The sequence below is a fragment of the Sciurus carolinensis genome, chromosome 6 (genome assembly GCF_902686445.1).
Source record: "Sciurus carolinensis chromosome 6, mSciCar1.2, whole genome shotgun sequence".
Lineage (NCBI taxonomy): Eukaryota > Metazoa > Chordata > Mammalia > Rodentia > Sciuridae > Sciurus > Sciurus carolinensis.
In genome coordinates this window covers 55,309,843-55,331,461 of record NC_062218.1, presented here as the reverse complement: position 1 = coordinate 55,331,461, position 21,619 = coordinate 55,309,843, and positions in this window count along the sequence as shown.

The following is a 21,619-nucleotide window of genomic DNA, read 5'->3' as shown; positions in this document are numbered from 1 at the left end:
GCAACAACAGCTTTTTAATACAATCTGTGGATTAATTCTTTCCTTTTAATGTTTCATAATGTTCAATAAGTGATTTCAAGTCATTAGCTGGTTAGCTCTAAGCAGAAAAGACTGGGAAGTCAATGGCCTAATGTGTTAAGAGTCTGAATACTAGGCCAAGAGTGGTGGTGCACACCTGTAATCCCAGTTACTCAGGAGGCTGAGACAAGAGGATCACAAGTTCAAGGCCAATTTTGGTAATTTAGTGAGACCCTGTCTCAAAATAAAATAAAAGGGATTTGAGGTTTAGCTCAGTGGTAGAACGTTTTCCCATCATGCCCAAGGCCTTGGATTCAATCCCCAGAACTGGGGGAATGAAAAGAGTCCAATTTGTCTAACGTAACAGGAGGTAGCCTGTAGGCCGTAGAGATATGGATTAGCTCAGTGTGACTCTCAAGGCCAGTTGATTATCAAAACAACCTGGGGAATTCTTTACAAAACAGATACCTGTGCCCAGACTTCAGCTATTGGGATTCTGGGAGACTAGGGTTGGTGTTGGACTCTTGGTCAAATGATTTCATATAAAATCCTTCCTTAATCTTAATTTTAACAACAAACAGCAGCAGAAGTGCATTAAACTCCATCAGCCCAAATGCTGGAAATCTCCAAATCCTACGAGAGGAAATTACTTAACAAAAATGGGACAGAAGCACTAAGGAGAGCTCAAACCCAGAAACACCCTGGGCAGGCAGACTGTGTCTTCTGCCATCTCTGCCAGGCAACAGCTGCTCCTGAGACCACCTGCTTTCTCACTGGTGTCCTTCCCACTCCCAAGCCATGCTAGCTTTTTATGATTTGAAATCAGTTAATGACTATTATGAGACTTTAAAAGGAAAGCATTAAATCTATGGATGGTACTTAAAAGCTGTTATTGCTCATGAAAGATTAAGCAGCAGCCGGGTACAGTGGTGCACGCCTGTAATCCTAGCAGCTTAGGAGGCTGAGGCAGGAGGATCACAAGTTTGAAGCCAGCCTCAGCAATTTAGTGAGACCCTAAGCAACTCAGTGAGACCCTGTCTCAATATAAAATATAAAAAGGGCTGGGGATGTGGCTCAGTACTTAAGCACCCCTAGGTTCCTTCCTCAGTACAGAAAAAAAAAAAAAAAGATTAAGCAGCGAGGCTCATCAAGGCCCTCCTCCCACCCTCCTCATCTTGAATGCTCTCTGAGCACTTGACTGTTCAGGATGTAGTGCTAGATCATGCAAAGGTAGGGAGAGGGCAAATGGCCACCCCAGCACCTACGCATCTGCTCCTACTCCCTTCATGTTGGTTCACGGACTTTCTAAATAGCCTGGAAAGCTATTTCCTTTCTATTTTCCCTTTTCCTCTCTTCCCTAGTCATAACCTAAACATGCAACCACAGATAAGTGATTAAATAAATTAGGGCATGCTCTGAATAAATAGGGAGAGATTCAATGTTCTTATGTGGAACGTAATACTATAAACAAGTCAATGCAATTAACAATGAGATAAATGCATATTAAAATGAAATAAGCTTTGATATACACTAGACTGATCAAAAAGAGAAAACTGGATAATAGTGTAGGTGGGGAACTGTATGCCTTAGGTATAGACCAGTATAACCCTCCTAAGATCACCTAAGGCCATAATTAGTCAAATTAAAATATGACCCACAAATTCTGCCCTGGGGTACGTCCCAAGAAACTCACACTGATCTGAAAGACATTCATTGCAGCATAATTTAAGAATGGAGAAGTTTGTAGCAGTTTGAGTGTTCATCACTAGGAAAGTGGGTGGATAAAATGGGGAAGAGGGACAACACAGAGTTAGAAGCAATGGATTTGATACAGTCACAACTGAATATTAAACATTAAAGAAAAATTTACAGAGAGTTTAAAGTTAGCAGAGTTTATTTGAGCAAAGACAGATTCATGTATTGGATATACCCTGAACCAGTAGGGTTTCTTTCTTTTTTTTCTTTTTTTAAAGTTTATTTTGAGACAGGGTCTAGCTAAGTTGCTGAGGCTGACCTCAAACTTGCAATCCTCCTACCTCAGCCTCCTGAGTCTCTGGGATCACAAGTTTACAACTTGCCCAGTTTCTGAATCAGTAGAGCTCCATAGAGCTCCACCCAGCAACATAGGCAGACAGTATTTTATTCATAGACTTCATAGAGGGGAAGAGGAAGTGATATATAGAAACAACTTGGTTGGTTACAGCTCAGTATTTGCCCCATTTGAGCATGATATATTGAGGTATTTGCCTCATACGGACATATTCTGATCTGTTGACAATCTGTGACTGCCTACAGTTCAGCAGCTGCAATGGACTAAAACTCAGCAATCTGTTAAATGGATATTATATACTCTTAGTAAGTTTGCAGTTCATTTATGTACAGAGTCAGTGTTAGGCAATTTTAATTTAACATAGAGTTTCAGGGAGGGAAAAAAACAAAACCAAAATGATACATTAACATGATTGCCTACATAAATTAAAAAGATGTATACAAAACAATGTATACAAAATAAAGTATATAAAATATATTTTTAAAGAACACAAGTCAAAAAATAAACCACTTAACATAGTTACTGATTATAATGGGGAAAGGGGGTGAAAGGCAATGTCAGGATAAATTAAATGAACCTTAGCCATGGTTGATATGTCAAGAACTGAATACGCACACAAAAGAAAGTAATATGGCACAATCACATAATGAAATGCCATAAGGTCATTATAAATGACATTGCAGAATATATTTATAGACATCGAATGATATTTACTTTAATATCCAAGCAAAAGAGCAGGTTACTAAACAGGACGCACATTATTATTTCATTTTTCAGCAAAATAAATAATACTTATAAATTAAACAATGACAGAGTGGCTTGTGGGATTACATTGATTTGAGAACTTTTCTCCTTGCTTATCTGTATTTTGAATTTTCCTTCAGTGTATTTTCCAAGTATGGGCAATAAGGAAAAAAAAATTTAAAGAGTTGTTGTTTTGGGGTGAACAATAAAGAAGTCATGGGGTCCTGAGAATCACAGGTACTCAAAAAGAAGGCAGTGGTTTTCCAAGGGTTTGTTTTCAAAAGCAAATGGTCAAACTCAGCCTTTGTGGGTCACTCTTTCCTTTTTCTTGAGACAGAGGGAGCCACAGCTGTTCTGAGGATCCCCACTGAAATGGGAGGACACACTTTACAGGGGCGAATCCACAGGAAATGCTTTTCAGGTCCCGACAGGAGTCAATACTTGTGAAAATTACTTCAGTGTGGGACCTTTTAACACAGCATATGTATTCCAAAAGGACAGGACTTCCGGGCTAAGATTTTTATTTAGAGAAGTCAGTGCTTGAGGATGTGTTCATGCCAACTTGACATGCAAACTTCATAGCTGCAAAGCGCCTGCTGTGGGCCTTGCAAATGTCTTCATACTTTACCACCCAGCCCCTGACAGCCATCTCTGGGCAGTGCCTAGTGAAGCAGGATGAATATCTGTAAGATGCGTTGAGCTTTACCATAGTAATAAACTTTTTTGTAAAGCTGTGTGAGACAAAAATCTTATAATCATATGCAACAGGTCTTTCTTCTTCCCACATCTGAGCATACTGGACTGGCAGGTCACAGATGTTCCCTTCTGAGAGTTCTTATCTGCCCACAAGTATGGGGACTATTAAATCAAATTGTGAGGCACACCATGAATTTGAACCAAACACTCAGACTGTCTCCCACAGACCAAAGCAATATATAGAAGTTTAATCCCAGTAACTAAGTCTTGGCTGGTTGCAGGATACCCTGTCTCCAGCTAACTGATTAAGCTGTAAACAATACTAGTTAAGCTGTGACGAATTGACTGGTTGATTCCCTAGGCTGTAACCAACTCGTTTTCCTGCCTCACTTTTGTTTTCCTATAAATGCTCTCTCACATTGTTGGGTGTTCTCAGTTCCTTTTCTGGTAGTTCCAGGTTCTACTTTGTTTTGCTCATATAAATTCTACTAAATTTAATTGGTCTAAGGCATTTTCCTCCTAGACTCCTGGGGGCATCATGGAACCAGGTGTGGGGACTGCCGGGAATATTGTGGCCACTGTCTTCTTTCTGCATCTTGGATTTGGAAGCTCCACGGACTTTTTTTCCTGAGTTTGTTTGAGCAAAATTTTTATCCAAAATGGGTTTGGGTGTTGTGACCACGACATTGGGCTGGGTCCTGTAAGAGAACTCAGGTGTCTGACAGCACCAAAAAGAAACTGAACTGGGGTCAGAAAGAATAGGACTTAGGCCTGTAAAGGGGTCTCAGGCTAGTGGTTCAGAAAACAGGCCTGATTCAGTAGGTAGATAGGTCAGGTTGCTACAAGAGGAAATCACGGGTTCATCTGGATCTGAGGCATCTAGAAGTCCATCTTCTGGAACTCCTCCCAGGGATAGCTTGTGCTGGGAGGAGGACATGCTCTTAGGGTGGGTGCCAAGGGTCAGTTTGTGCCATGGGAGAGCATGTGACTGGGCATTTGTGGTAGCTGCTAGGATTAGAAAGAATTAGAAAATTCCAGAGGCTGGAATTCTGACCCATTTCCTGAATAAGAATGTAGATTTTGGTTTGAGGCACGTGGGGATTGTGGGGTTTTGGGGTTGTTGTTGGGTTTTCCTGTTTGTTTTTTGTTTGTTTGGCTTTTTGGTGGTGGTTGTGGTTTTTTTTTTTTTTTAAGAGAAATGGGTGACTCTTACTAGGAATAACTTAGAATTGCAGAGACCACAATGAGGACATTTTAATTTGGATGAAATTCTTTATTTGTGGAGTAGATGGGGAAAGGATTAAAGATCCCACAGAAACAATGAGATTTAATTTTTAATTAGCATACGAAACATTTAAAACACTAAACGAAGCCAGGAGGGAGAGTTGTTTATAGACATTGAGCCCTTAGGTCAGGAGGGTTGACTTCTTCACACCTTAGTTAAAAGATAAAGCTCAGGACGATAATGTAAGATATGTTTCCCTGCCCTACTTGTTAATGAGCTCTGCCTACTCAGTAACTAAATGCAGGCTGGGATGAGAAGCTGCCTATCATTATTTTTGAGACTCTTGTTTGCTGAAGGAAACCTACATCTGTAGAGAAGTCTCCATTTGTTCTGATTATACATGACAGTAGAGTGTATTTTGACACATTTTACATATATGGAGTATAATTTCCCATTCTTCTGTCTATACATGATGTGGAATTACATTGGTTGTGTGTTCATATATGAACATAGGAAAGTAATGTCTGATTCATTCTACTATCTTTCCTGTTCCCATTCCCCCTCCCTTCCCTTTATTCTCCTTTGTCTAATCCAAAGTACTTCTATTCTTCCCTACTCCCCAACCCCTTAATTGTGAGTTAGCATCTGCATATCTGAGAGAACATTAGGCCTTTGACTTTTAGACACTGGCTTAGTTCACTTAGCATGATAGTCTCCAGTTCCATCCATTTACCAACAAATGTCATAATTTCATTCCTCTTTATGGTTGAGTAATATTTCATTGTGTATACAAACCACATTTTCTTTATTCATCTATTAAAGGGTACCAAGGCTGTTCCATAGCTTAGCTATTGTGAATTGAGCTGGTATAAACATTGATGTGGATGCACCATTATTCTATGCTGACTTTATGTCCTTTGGGTATATACTTGGGAGTGGGATAACTGGGTCAAATGGTGGTTCCATTCCAAGTTTTCTGAGGAATCTCCATACTGCTTTCCAGAGTGGCTGCACTAATTTGCAGTACACTGAATGTATGAATGTACCTTTTTCCTCATATCCTTGACAACATTTATTGTTGCCTGTATTCTTGATAATTGCCATTCTGACTGGAGTGAGATGAAATCTCAGTGTAGTTTAAATTTGCATTTCTCTGACTGTTGGGGGCTGTGCCAGCCAGAACGGCACCTTAGCACATCAGTGGTGGGGAGGTTAATTAACATAAGCGCACTCAGGTGATTTATCACTGGTCGTATTCAGTTAAGTCCACTCGCCCAATGCGTGCACAGGTGTCCCCGAGCATGCCTGCTTGGGCCTGCTCGTTTTGACTCTTGCCGTGATAGGGCAGCTGACTCCTCGCCTGATCGCAACTGGCGTGGCCCCGCCCTCTGCCTCCTCGAGGGAATATAAGAGGGAGTGGGCGGGGGCGCGACAGTAAGAGCAGCAGCAAGCAGAGCAGCAGCTAGCAGAAAGAAGCGGAGTAGAAGCCATTAGCAGAAAGGAAGAAGAAGAAGCGTCAAGCAGATAGAAAGCACCTCTGAGAAGAAGCACCTCAGATAGACGCACCCTTAGTTCACAGGATTCAGGACGCACCTTTAAGAAGAAGCAGCAGAACTAAAGAAGAAATAGATCTCTGATAAGCGTAGAAGCCTCTCTTTCTCTAAAACTTTCTCTCTAAGCAATTCTCTTCCTCTAAGCAAAGTCTCTCTTCCTGATAAACAAAGTTTCTCTTCCTCTAAGCAAAGCCTATCTTTCTCTCAAAGTCTCTCTTCATCTATAAATTAGTGAATATAGGAAAAATAGTTTATTTCCAGGCCCCTCCGATAAATACCTGCGCAATTGTTGCCGCGGGCGGCAACATCTGACTGCTAGAGATGTTGAAAATTATTTCATGTATTTGTTAACCAATCATATTTCTTCTTCTGTGAAGTGCCTGTTCAGTGCCTTTGCCCATTTATTGATTGGATTGTTTTTCTAGTGTTGTTTTTTGAGTTCTTTGTGTATCCTAGAGATTAATGCTCTAAGGTGCAGGTTGCAAAGATTTTCTCCCATTTTGTTGGCTCTCTCTTCACATTCTTCATTGTTTCCTTTGCTGTGAAGAAGCTTTTTAATTTGATTCCATCCCATTTGTTGATTCTTGATTTTAGAGAAGTCTCCATTTGTAAAGGTGGTTCCCTCTCTATCCCTGGAGGAGAGGAAGGACTAAATTACTAGATGCTCTTAGAGTGAAGGTGAAGATTTGGGTTTGTGTCACAAGCCCCACCTTTGCCCATTCATCCTAAATGGGTTTCCTGTGTGTGCCTATCTGGGTCTCAGCAGATGTTGGTAGGTAGGCCTGGAATCTGATTATAGTAAAAAATGTAGTTGAAATACTTTAGGGCAATAATCAGGCAAGTCAATCAAGAAAAAGGAAAGAAACGTTTTACTTCACTCCCTTGCTGAGATGAGCAAAGCAAAACAAAATGGGCAATGGGCAAAGAAAATACCATTGGATACCATCGGAGCAAGTACCTTTTTTTTGGGGGGGGGGGACCAGAAATTGAACCCAGGGATGCTTACCCACTGAGCCACATCCACAGCACTTTTTATTTTTTATTTTGAGACAGGGTCTCACCAGGTTGCTCACAGCCTCACTAAATTGCCGAGGCCTCCTGCTTCAGCCTCCTGAGCAGCTGGGATTACAGGCGTGCACCACTATGCCCAGTAGAGCAAATGTTTTTCAAAAAAGATTCTTAGAAAAATAGATGGTGGGTTGTAAAAATGTCTGTCTGGATACAGTGAAGTGTTCTGTCCTGTGATGAGATAGTTAGAGCTGAGTCCCTTTGGAGGCTCCAAGTGAGGAGAGCTAAGAAACCTACGTTTTGATGTAAAAGTGCCTTCTACTTAAAATATACTGTAGCAATATATTTTGAGATGGTATTTTCTGAACTCCTTCAATGGCTTTGTTTAATGATCAATCCAAGAATAATTGGTAATTATGGTTAAACCTGGTGAAAATAAAAAGAATGGAAATTTGTGAATGAAGTTGTAGTTTCAGGAATAGCTCTCAATGGCTGGAATCATTGGAGTCTAGTTAGAGTAAATTAAATTGTAGATATTTATGAAATGTCTGAACCATTTTCAAGTAATTACTAAAACATGGGCCTTTACCATTCTGATTTGATTGTGTGTTGAAGGAAGAGTCTGATGACAAGATAAATGTGATTCTGAACTGCTGGAGATGTTCTGATTACCTTTGTTTTGTTTTTTGGTACCAATTACCTTTGATTGGAGTAGGCTACTGTAAATTGTTCTGAAGAGAAAATGACTATTTTCTGCTTTCATTGAAAAAATGTGTAATGTTTCTCGACTAATTGGAAAACATTAAGTAGTGAAACACATTCACTTAATGGATATTTGATGGCCTATGTAACATTTTACCAAGTCTAGGGATATATGACAAACAAGATAGAATTCCTTTTCCTCATGTAGTGTTACAGAAGCAGATGCATACACACAGAGCAAATAAGAAAGGACTGAAAATTAGTGATTATGTCAAGTGCCATGAAGAAAGGATTATTTATTCACTGTTTCCTGTGTATTATCTGCAAATAGATGCAAATAGATAAATAGTCAAATTAAAATTTTCATGTCAGCTATTTTTTCTGCCATTGAATACAAAATACACTGTTGGTCTCAGTTTAATGTTTGATAATGAGTAAAGTTTGCCCAGTGAATATCTTGACTTCATGCAACACACAGAAACTAGGTGTACTTTGGTCTGTTGGTAGACATAAAAAGGATTGCATTTTGAAGAAATGCTTGTAAAAGACTATGAAATTGTGCTCATCTTCAAAAAAACTTTGGGCCCTAGTTCTTTTAGGGTATTTGGGAGCCAACTCATTCTGGTTGCTTCCTGCAACCATTTAGAGTCAGCTGATATTCCTCAAGGGGTCACTCTTAAGAACTTGGGAGAGATCTCTTAGCTTCTCTAGTGCCATCTTGCAGGATAGGTCAGGGTCTTGCTGACCACATGTGGCTTCCCTTGGAAGCATTAGGAACATTTCCCTCACCATGACTCTCCTCTTTGCAGAATGTGCACTGGTTGGCCTCCTCTTTTCTAAGGTTTCATTGATCCCCATGATTGGGAGGTCACGTGTCCCAGAATTGTAAAGCCTGTAGAGAAGTCAGGTCTTTCCCTGGGATTGAGCTGATCTCAGAGTGAAAAAGCCAAATATTGGCTCTTTATTTTTCTTGACCCCTTTTATCTTTAGTCTTCAAGTTGTGGTTTAATCATTTAGCAGACCAGTTTCACCAGTCTTAAAGTAGGAGTGCTGGGTTTTAACTTTTTTTTAAACTCATGACAGAATTTTTCTTTGCAAACTAAAGTGTTAGCAAACTGTAAAATATGTTATTGTGTACCATATGATAAACGAGAGAATGAACAATTGCAACTAAAGCATTCCAACAGTCTTCTCTCTGAAACTGACAGGAGGACTATTCAAACTATTTTCCAGAAATATTCCTTCATTAAACCTATCATTTACTCAATTTTCCACTGACCTTCATGTCCAGTGTTCTTTTAATTTTCTACAATATCAATAATTAATTTAAATACAAACAACCTAACTAATGTAGTTAAAACGTATAAGTGTTCAATATGTGTAAAAAGCAAGCAATAACTGTATGCTCTATAATATGTCACACTTTAAATATTAATACACCAATAGGTTAAAAGCAAAAGATGGTGGAAGTAAGCATAAGAAATCTGAAGAAGAGTTATTAATATAAAATGAACTTCAAGAAAAAGTACTTTCAGAGATAAAGGGGAATATTTCATAATCATAATAGAGTAACCTCTTCAACAAAGAATAACAATCCTAAATGTGTATGTACCTAGTAACAAAATTTCAAAATACATGAAGTAAAAATTAATAAAACTAGAACAACAAATCCACAATCATATTTGGACATTTTAAGCCCCCTCACTTTGTCAGAAGGAGTCATGATATAGAAGGCTTAACAACATTATCAGCCACCTTGCCCTACTTGTTATTTATGGAAAACTATACACAAAAATGTTAAGTAGGAAACAAATGAGGATAAACTATATTCTGTCATAAAATAAGCTTTGAGAAGTTTAAAAATTTTGAAATCATGCAGACTGTGTTTCCTGCATGGTTTAGTACAATAGAAATCAATCACATTAAGATATATAGAACTCCACCCCCAAGTCTTTACTACTTCAAAATTAAACAGCACACTTATAAGTATCTCATGGGTCAAAGAAGAAAGCACAAGAAAAGTAAATAAAAGTTCTTTGAACTAAGTGATAATAAAGCTTAAAATATCAGAATCTCTGGGATGAAACAGTACTCAGATGAACACTTATAAATAAAGTATCAGAAAGAAGCTAGATTAACAATCATTTTATTTTCAAAGTAGTCAGTAGGAAAGAAAAGAGTAAGAGCAGAAATATATGAAATAGAAAAGAAATAATACAGCTGAAAGTTGATAAAAATCTAATAAGTCTAATCAAGAAAAAAAGCAAGAACACAAAAATTAATATCTATGAAAAGGGAGCAATCAAAACAACCCTACAGATGCTAAAAATATATTAAGGTAATATTCTAATTGTATGCCAACAAATGTAATTGCTTATGTAATCAAAATATGATCTATTTTAGAGAAGGATCTGTATGCTGCTGAGAAGAAAGTATATTCAGTCACTGATGGATAAAAATAGCCTATAAATGTCAAATCTAAATTTATCAATTTCTGTAGCTTCTTTAATTAGTTTTTGTTCAAAGATTGTATCCAGGGCTGAAAGGAGTGTGTTAAAGTCACCCAGTATTATTGTGTTGTGGTATCTTTGATTCTTGAAATTGAGGAGGGTTTGTTTGATGTATGTAGATGTTTCATTGTTTGGGGTATAAATATATATAATTGTTATGACTTGTGGATGATTCCCCTAAGCAGTAGACATGTCCTTCTTTGTCCCTTCTGATTAATTTTTACTAGAAGTCCAGGTTATCTGATATGACATTAGAAACCCCTGCTTCTTTATGAGATTCATGTGAATGATAAATTTTATTCCCATCCTTTTACCTTCACTCTGTGAATGTCTTTGCCTATGAGGTGAATCTCTTGGAGACAGCATATTTTTGGGTCTTGTTTATTTTTAATCCAATCTGCCAGTCTATGTCTTTTGATTGATGAATTCAGGCCATTTACATTCAATGTTATTGTTGAGAAATGATTTTTATTCCCTGTTATTTTGATTTATTTCTGGTTTTTACTTTAAATTGGTTTCTCCTTTGTTTGACCATTTTTCTAGTGTAGTTCCTCCCTTTGCTGGTTTTCACTTTTATTTTTCATTTCTTATTCATAAACTATTTTATTGAGAATATTTTGTAGTGCAGGATTTCTAGTTGTGAATTCTTCAAACTTTTGTTTGCCATGGAAGGTTTTTATTTCATCCTCAATTCTGAAGCTTAATTTTGCTGGTTATTGTATTCTTGGCTAGCATCTGTTTTCTTTAAAAGCTTGGTATATATTATTCTAAGACCTCCTTGCTTTTAGGGTCTGAGTTGAGAAATCAATTAAGATCCAGATTGATTTTCCTTTAAGTATGGTCTGTCATTTTTCTCTGGCAGCTTTTAAAATTCTATCCTTATTCTGTATATTAGGCATTTTCATAATAATGTGCCTTGGTGTGGGTCTGCTGTAATTTTGTATATTTGGGGTCCAGTAAGCCTCCTGGATTTTATTTTTCATTCCATGCCTTAGTTTTGGGAAATTTTCTGATATTATTTCATTGAAAAGGTTATGCATTACTTTGGTTTGTATCTCCAAGACTTCTTCTATCCCGATAAATCTTAAATTTTTTTTCAGGTTATCTATATTTCTTGGAAGTTCTGTTCATGTTTTGTAATTTTTTTCTCCACAGTCAACTTTATTTTCAAGATTATATATTTTGTTTTCATTGCCTGAAACTGTCTTCCAAGTGGTCTAGTTGTTGGTGATGCTTTCCATTGAATTTTTAATTTGGTTTATTGATTCCTTCATTTTGAGGATTTCTGCTTTATTTTTTTTTTCAGAATCTTTATCTCTTTAGTGATGTGATCTTTCACTTCCTGTATTTTCTTTCTGATTTCACTCCTTACATTTTCCTTTACCTCACAGATCAGTTTGTAAACATTCTAAATTCCTTCTCTGACATTTCTTCCACTGTGGTGTCATTGGATTCTGTTATTGAAGTATGTTGATTTGTTTGGAGTGATTTGTTCTCTTGCTTTTTTTTCATGTTGTTTGTGTATCTACCCACCTAGCAGTAAGGATCTGAGAAAGTAGAGTTTCTATACTGTGAACTTGTAGTGTCTCTAAAGCTTTCCAGTACCTCACCATTTCAGGGGAGACAAATAAAACAAAAAACAAACAAACAAAAAAACAATGCAAACAGTATATAGCATTAAACCAAATAGTTTCTGCTATGACACCTACAAAGATAATTGTCACGATAAACAGAAATCATATGATAATTTATTGCCCACAGTTAAAACAGTAAGTTTGCAAAAAGGCTTACAAGTTTGAATGGTAGACTGGGAGAGAAGTGATGTAGGATGTGATGATTATGAAAAGAAGGAGAGGGAAAGAAAGAGCAAAAGAGAGAACAATAGAGATTGACTGTTAGCAGAAGAAAGGAGAATCAAGAGAAACAGATAAGTGAGAGAAAATATATCTATAAAGTAAAAATAAAAATAAGAATATAAACAAAACTGAAATATACTAATCAAATATCCTATTCTCAAAACACTTATCCATAAAAAATAACTGCCTTCAAAATGCTAAAGATGAGAAGAAAAAAAAAACAAATATGAATATATATAAATGTAGATGAATCATTAGGGTCACAGAAAAAAGAAACAGGAAAAAAATAATCTAGGTGAAAGTTAAAGAATTATGTCCATTGGAGGTCAAATGATTCTCAGCTTCCCTTATCAGCAGTGTTGGTTGGGGTTGCTGTGGTGCAACAGCTAATCTCATAGGTTATACTCATGGAGGCAGGGTTTAGGGTCAGGTGGGCTCCAGGTTCTTCCCTGAATGCAATTGGTCTGGAGACTTTAAGTCAGTGCACCTCCAGGACCCAGCAATTGCTGGCCCACACTGGAAGACAGAACCTCAGAGATCTCCCCTGGGTTCCACTCATGTGATTGAGGAGTCAATTCTTAGTCCACTACATCACTTTTCCTGTCTCACTTTCAGTCTCCAAACTCAATCTCTCCCTCCCCTGCCCTTTCAAATTCCCAATCAGGCACATCTCTCCCAGTCAGTCCTGCAAGTAGCCAGGTTGTGGGGAGTGGGCGAGCCAGATGGGTTTCCATGATCAGTAGTCCCATGTAAACCTCTCTTCATATTTGATTTTCTCCTGGTCAATTAGGCACACTCTGTGTTGTGTAGTGTGGGTTTACCAGGTGTGTATTTCAGGCCAAACTCAGGTTTGCCAGGAATTGGCTCCCCTGCTGCTGGTCCCATGCCATGGCTGCAAAATACTTCCTTCCTCTGTTCTCTGCAAGCATCCTGGGGGGATGGTGGCTTCTTTCCCACATAAGGATATTGTGCAGTTTGCCTTTTAGTTTAGTCAGGCAGTGTCTTTCATCTCTAAACTCCCTGTACCCAGACATGCCTCAGTTCTCCTAAAATGCAGGTTTCTTTAATTCCCTGGTCCCTCCACAAGTAAAGTGGCTAGTGCGCCCAACCACAGCAACAGGTGTGCTGCTGGGGATTTCTTCCTTACTTTATTATATCCAACCTCCTGAGTCCCTGATCTGCTTTGAATGCCAGTATTACATTCCAGTGAAATCCCCCACTTTGTTGTTGTTGTTGTTGTTGTTTTATTCACCCACCTTGCTGAGAAGTTGCCTATCTACTTTCTTGGTTTCATGCCACAGAACTGTAAGGAAAGCAACCTTCTCTATTCTGCCATTTTGAAACAACTCCTACATTTTCCAATTTTTTTAGCATATAAAAATTCCCAATGGTCCTTTGAATTTCTGTGATATCAATTGTAATGTCTCCTTTTCATCTCTTGCATCTTCTCTCTGGTGGCCTCTTTAATGGACAGTGCTATGTGCAAGCATTGGAGAAACAAAACTGGTACTTTAAAGGAAGTAAATCCAAGGTTAACATGGACTCTTGGAAGGCCCAATGGCTACCTTGTCTTTCCTGAGGTTTTAAATCTTCAATTGCTAAAGGATTGGCTCTCCTACTCAACACAGAGGATAATATGGATTTTGGAGAAAAAATATTGGTGCAGTGAATGCTCTACTTCTCACTGCCCACGCTGCAGTATAGCTTCAGGGCCTCATCTTGAATTATATCTTACCACTTATGGTGATACTCCTGAAATGGTACACCTGTTGGAGGCTTTAAGTAAAGTCAACTAGGAAAAAGTCTCTTCAGAAGCAGATAACTTAAGATATGCACAGTAGACAGCTTTCCCTAAGATGCCAGAACAGTACCATTATGAGGCTTGAACCCCTCCTAATTTTTCCCTGTGCCTACGTTTTTCACTTGGCAGGACTTGCCCAGTAATTAAACTTCTAGACATTTGTTCTCATCCCCTTGTGGGGTTTTCCGGGAACCCCAGCCTCGGGCGTGGTCAAGATGGCGCCTGACGCTGAGCCAGAGGCGGCCAGCTATACAGTAAACAACCAGCGAATTCCAATAATTGGCTAGTTAATGATGTGACTAGAGCATGCCCCCCCCTCGTGCACCCGTCCTGTGCCTGCAGCTGTCCGCGTTTATCTTGTGTACTCTCCCCTGATTGACTGAAGTGTATATAAGCCTGGTGGGTGGGAGAGTAGGGGAGAGAAGCTGAGGAAGGGACGGAGAGAAAAGCGGAAGAACCGGCGGCGACGACGGCGGCGACGGCAGCCGCGGCAGCAGCGGGAGCGGAGCTGGAAGGAGGGAGTACGCGGGAGTGGAAGGAGCTGGGAAAAGGGAAGCTGAGAGTGCGCAGAAGCTAGGGGTAAGAGAAGCGTAGGAAAGAAACTGTGCACAATAAACTTCCAAAGCTTCAGACGTTTGCCGTGTCTCTCTCTGCGGGCAGAGGGGACGCGACAGCTGGTGCCGAAACCCGGGACTATAAAAGGGACAAGGTAAGATATCTTAAAAATTTTTTTTTAACAAGCTAAACCGGTTATAAAGAAGTCAAAAAAGGTAAACAGGTAAAGAAGTCAAAAAAGGTAAACAGGTAAAGAAGTCAAAAAAGGTAAACAGGTAAAGAAGTCAAAAAAGGTAAACAGGTAAAGGAGAGGCGCCTCGACGTTCGCGGTATAGCGACTATCCGGATACGCGGAATGCGGTCCAGTTAAAGGGTATCAGGACACGCTATCAGCGGTCCTGGGGGCACGCGGAATGCGGTCCAATTAAAATAAAAATAAGGACACACGGAAGGTGGTCCGGTATTGGGACACGCCATTAGCGGTCCTGGCGCGTGGAACGCGGTCTAATTAAAGTGAAAGTAGAAACACGCTTGAAGCGGTCCTACGTGAAAAGCCGCTATAAAAATTTTAATGCGCACTTGATAGTTTTCCTTTCAGCAATCTCCTTGCTCCTGGCAGCTAGGCCACTGTTATTGTAATTACCATAACTAAAGCTATTCAGATTAGTAGCAATGGGGTCTGGGTGCGGCAACCCCTCAGGGAACCATTGAAAAACAATGGGACGCCATTGAGGAAAAAAAAAAAAAAAAAAAAAAAAAAAAGCTAAAGTAAAGAAAAGCCGCTTAGTGTGCCACAAGGGGTATCTTCATGAACAGGGTCTAATAGTAACAGAAAAGAACGCTTAAAGAGAATAAAGTGAGGAAAGATTGAGTAGTGGTGACCTAGAAAATAATTGCTCAAAAAATCTAAGAACAAGGGAAAAAAGGGAATTAAGTCTAACATAAAGAACCCCCAAAAGGAATAACCAAGTGGTAGTGAAAACTTAAGAACAAGGGAAAAAGGTAGGAGAAACCTAAGCCTAATAAAAAGAGCTTCAAAATTTGTAGAACCTGCCTGTATTTGAGGAGCAAATGGAGATACCATCAACCATTAGAAAAACTTTAAAGAGGCAGTTAAGACTATTTGGAAACAGGTATGCAGAGCAGTGTTATCTGGAGGACAATGTCTAATTGGGGAAGCTCAGTAGTAAGAAATAGCTGTTGAAACTGCTTGCAGAAACATAGTGGCAAGGTTTCCCAATAGAAATGTTAATAGGAGAAGACCAATACGTTTCAATAGATGCACAAAATCAGCAGCAAGGAGATAATGCCCTAACAAAAGATAAGAGATAACTATAGTAAAATCTGTTACACCTTATGCCCCAGGGCTATGTCCAAGATGCAGAAGAGGAAGTCATCGGAATAGTGCCTGTCAGCCTATTAGAGATAGGGAGGATAATTTCCTAGGGTCGAATCCTGAACTTCAAAAAAACGGGAGACAGGGCCCTCCCCGGGGCCCGCAACAAATATACGGGGTAATTCAACAAGTTCCCCGACGGTGGTATCCTCCCACAGAGAAGGGGAGCGCAGGGCCACCTCAGGGAGTGCAGGATTGGACATCTGTGCCACCTCCAGACTCATACTAACCCCAGATATGGGGGTGCAGATGGTTGATACCGACTGGCATGAAAAAATCCCACAGAACAGTGTAGGGCTATTATTAGGTAGAGGTTCCTCAACACTAAAAGGACTTATAGTACACCCAGGGGTTATTGATCCTGATTTCACTGGACAAATAAAAGCCTTAGTCTCTTCACCAAAAGGAATTACGGTCATCTCTCCAGGGGATCGCATTGCACAAATGCTTATATTGCCCAGTCGACATTCCTTGTGGCCCAGTGAAAATACAAATAAAAGACAAGGAGGTTTTGGATCAACAGGAACCACTTTAATAAACCTTACTATGGATATGGAACAGAGGCCCCTCCTAAAATTAAAAGTGGGAAATATGGAATTTACAGGTTTATTAGATACGGGAGCAGACAAAAGCATTATTAGCGCAATGGTCTGGCCAAAGCACTGGCCATTGATCACAGCAGCTCAGAGCTTGAGAGGCTTAGGAGTAGCAGAAAGCCCCAATCAAAGTGCTTCCTCATTATCGTGGAAAGATACAGAGGGACACACAGGAATATTTCAACCATATGTCTGTAATGTTCCTATTAGCCTATGGGGACGAGATGTCCTGCAGCAAATGGATATGAAACTCACCACTGACCAGATTTACCAAGGGACTCCTGTAAGAAATATGTTACAAAATATGAATTATGATGATAAAAAAGGATTAGGAAGACCTAGCCAAGGATCTACCCAACCACTGCCTTTACTTCCACCAAAAAATGATTCTCATGGGTTGGGTTTTTCCTAGGGGCCACTGATAAACCATCAATCCCTATAATATGGAAAGATGATAAGCCTCGCTGGATTCCACAGTGGCCCCTAACAAAAGAAAAGCTAGAGGCAGCTCATAAGTTAGTACAAGAGCAGGTACAAGCAGGTCATTTACAACATTCTACCTCTCCTTGGAATACTCCAATATTCTTAACAAAGAAAAAATCAGGAAAACGGAGGTTATTACATGATTTAAGAGCCATAAACGAACAAATGTACCCTATGGGACCCGTCCAATGTGGACTCCCTCTTGTTACTGCACTACCAAAAAATTGGCCTACTATTATTCTGGATTTAAAAGATTGCTTTTTCTCTATACCCTTGCACAAAAATGATTGTTGGAGATTTGCCTTTACTTTGCCCTCTCTTAATCATACTCAGCCTGACCAGAGATTCAAATGGACTGTGTTGCCTCAAGGTATGGCTAACAGTCCTACTATATGTTAAATATACGTAGATAAAGCGTTAACAACTACTAGACAAAAGTTTAAGAGATTGTTGATTTATCACTATATGGACGACATACTTATTTGCCATCCAGAAAAAGAAGTTTTGTTAGAAGCATTACAATTTATGACTCAAGCATTAGAAAAGAGAGGATTAACGATAGCCCCTGAAAAATTACAATTAGAGGAGATCCAAGAATATCTAGGTACAAGGCTCACTGCTACTACAGTCAGACCAATAAGGTTGACCATCAGAACAGATCAATTGAATACCTTAAACGATTTTCAGAAACTCTTAGGTGACATTAACTGGATCAGATCCTATTTAAAATTATCCACAGGGGAATTAAAACCTTTATTCGATATATTAAAAGGTAATCCTGACTTGAATTCCCCTAGGAAACTTACTCCTGAAGCACGGATATCCTTACAGCTAGTAGAGAATAGACTTCAGCAGTGTTACGTTGATCGTTGTGATCCTACTCAACCATTAAGTTTAATCATAATCTCGGAGAAACATACCCCTTTTGGCATAGTTTGGCAAGGAGGACCTCTGCAAAGTATAAATCTCCCTAGCTCTCCGGCTAAAACATTGCAATCATATCCCCAAGCTATTGCTCAGGTAATATTCAAGGGAATAGAATCTTGCATTACTGTTTTTGGAATCCATCCGTCTATTATTATAACTCCTTATTCCACTCAGCAAATTAAATGGTTAATTAATAATGATGATGATTGGTCAGTATTATATTGTACCACTTCAGCTCAGTTCGATAACCATTATCCCCAACATCCCTGGATTCAATTCTGTAAAAATGCTCCCATAATTTTTCCAAAAGTGACTAGTGTCCAGCCTCTTAAAGACTGTGTAACCATTTTTACTGATGGCTCCAAAAATGGAGTAGGTGCAGTACTTATCGGTAAACAACTTCATACCATAATAGTTCCACCCAACTCCGCACAGGTTACTGAACTTGCAGCTGTAATATTAGCCTTTAAATTAGCAGATAATCAGCCATTCAATCTTCTATCTGATAGCTTATATATCGTTAACGCTTTACAGGTTCTTGAAACGGTACCTCATATTTCTTCCATGTCCACGGTAGCTTCTTATTTTACTACGCTACAAAACCTTATCCTACAGCGTAAACATCTATTCTATGTAGGACATATTAGAGCTCATTCTAATTTACCAGGACCTTTGGCCAATGCTAATGACTTGGTAGATATGGCCACCAAATCAATTTTTGTTTTTTCCATAGAGGAACAGGCAAAACTCTTTCATGAAAAATTTCATGTAAATTCCACTACTTTGAGCAGAAAATTTCCTATATCTAAATGTATGGCTCGACAAATAGTAAAAAATTGTCAACATTGTGCTCCTTTAATCCCAGTACAATCCTTTGGAGTTAACCCTAGGGGACTGCTGCCTGGCCATATTTGGCAGATGGATGTAACCCATATTTCTGAATTTGGTACTGTTAAGTATGTACATGTGTCAGTAGACACTGCTTCAGGGGTCATTATGGCTTCTGCTCATTCTGGAGAAAAGGTGAAAGATGTCATTCAACACTGCCTACAAGCGTTTGCTGGCTGGGGCATACCTAAAGTTATTAAAACAGATAATGGTCCTGCTTATACTTCCAAAAGCTTTCGGTTGTTTTTACAAACATTTAACATCCAATCAGTCACTGGCATCCCCTATAATCCTCAGGGACAGGGCATTGTGGAAAGAGCACATCTTACTTTAAAAAATTGTCTAAATAAACAAAAAGGGGGAATAGGAGCCTCCTACAAGTCTCCTAAAGATAAACTTAATTTAGTTCTTTTCATTCTAAATTTCCTAACTTTGGATAAGGACGGCCATTCTGTAGCTGATCGACATTATAATCCCCATAATACTCCTCAAGTATGGGCAAAATGGAAAGATATCCTGACAGGTTGTTGGAAAGGACCGGATCCAGTCCTTCGTTGGGTCCGAGGGTCTGTTTGTATTTTCCCACAGGATCAACTGACTCCAGTCTGGATTCCAGAAAGGCTGGTCAGAGTTTTACAACATGCAAGTGATGCTGTTCCTCCTCGCGGTGACGAGCCTGAGCCTTCCTCCAATAACAGAAACTCAGACGGAAAGGCAAACCCGGAACCTATGGGCCATTGTTAGCCTGGCCATATTTTTCATTTCTGACTAACATATTTTTTATCCTTCCTTTTCTTGTTTTTCACCAATTTCTCTACAAGTCTGTCAATTCTACTGATGATTTTTCAGGTCGTGCTGTTTTTGGTGACAAGGATATTTCTAGCCTTTCTTTGCTTTAACAGGAGAAATTCTGCACTTTGCCGTTGGAATCATACTACAGATCAGACCCAGAGTAGAGCAACTCGTTCTGCTGACCCTAGCTGTGATATTGCTTTTCCTCCTACGTCAGCTTGTGTATTTTCTCTTTTTTATGTTTCTACCAACTAACATTTCTAATAACACCTCTTAACTGTTCATTGACTGTATCCTATCTCTCACAATACTGGAATGGTTCTTTTGCCACCTGTGCAATTTGCACATTTCTATCTTCCTACCAGTCCTAGTTTCTGTTGCAGATACAGAATTGTCAGTGCTATTATCAAGAAAAAGAAGAGGCTTTGACATTGCAACAGCCGTGATCACTGCCACCACAGTCCTTGCAGTAGCAGCATTGACACAACCACAACAATGATTATTCGGCCGAGAATGCAGTTGCAGCCTTACAGACCATAGAGACTCTATCAGAGAATGGACTCATTATAAGAACAAGTGGATGCCTTGCAAGAACTTTTGGGACTGGGATGCGTTTATTCCCTGAGAGCTGCTTTGTGTTACCCATATTGTAACTCTGTTGGGATGTATATTGTTTCTGTATTTAATATGGCTATAAGGTTCCTCTTCTGTTTATAGAATTGTCAAACAGTGGGCAAGCTTAGGAGCTATGGTGGTACCCCTCTGCCTTGGCCTTCTTCTCTTCATTCGTTTTGGCATGCATCTGCAAGCTAGCCAATAGAGAGATCAAATTATTTTTCATCAGGCCATGACCGCCCTAAAGGCCGACAGCCCCCCATTAGTATGGCTCTTGATGCTGGATCGGTAGTCAAGGACGGGTAATGAAGGAGGTGGCTGTGTACCAACCTAAGACAGGAGCTGCAGCATGCTCTGCAGGCTCTGATGACGGGTAAGGACATATGCTGACCACTCAGCCTAAGACAGACACGGTCCCGAGCCTTAGTTTAATATTAAAGAAGGGGGATCTGTGGGGTTTTCCGGGAACCCCAGCCTCGGGCGTGGTCAAGATGGCGCCTGACGCTGAGCCAGAGGCGGCCAGCTATACAGTAAACAACCAGCGAATTCCAATAATTGGCTAGTTAATGATGTGACTAGAGCATGCCCCCCCCTCGTGCACCCGTCCTGTGCCTGCAGCTGTCCGCGTTTATCTTGTGTACTCTCCCCTGATTGACTGAAGTGTATATAAGCCTGGTGGGTGGGAGAGTAGGGGGAGAAGCTGAGGAAGGGACGGAGAGAAGCTGAGGAAGGGACGGAAGAAGCGGAAGAACCGGCGGCGACGACGGCGGCGACGGCGGCCGCGGCAGCAGCGGGAGCGGAGCTGGAAGGAGGGAGTACACGGGAGTGGAAGGAGCTGGGAAAAGGGAAGCTGAGAGTGCGCAGAAGCTAGGGGTAAGAGAAGCGTAGGAAAGAAACTGTGCACAATAAACTTCCAAAGCTTCAGACGTTTGCCGTGTCTCTCTCTGCGGGCAGAGGGGACGCAACATCCCCTGACACAGCTCCACCCAGTTATGGGATGCAAGATTGCTTATTAGCTAAACAGAGAAGTCCATAGTTGCTAATACTTTGTTGCATATACATGAATATTGGAAAAGCTCAGTCACAAGAAAATTAACAGTATATTTGAATAAAATGGGTAGACCCCTCATCTGGTTTGTTCTTTAGTCATCTGACTTGATTTGATTTAAAAAGACCCTGGCTAAGAAACATGGTCTAAATCCTT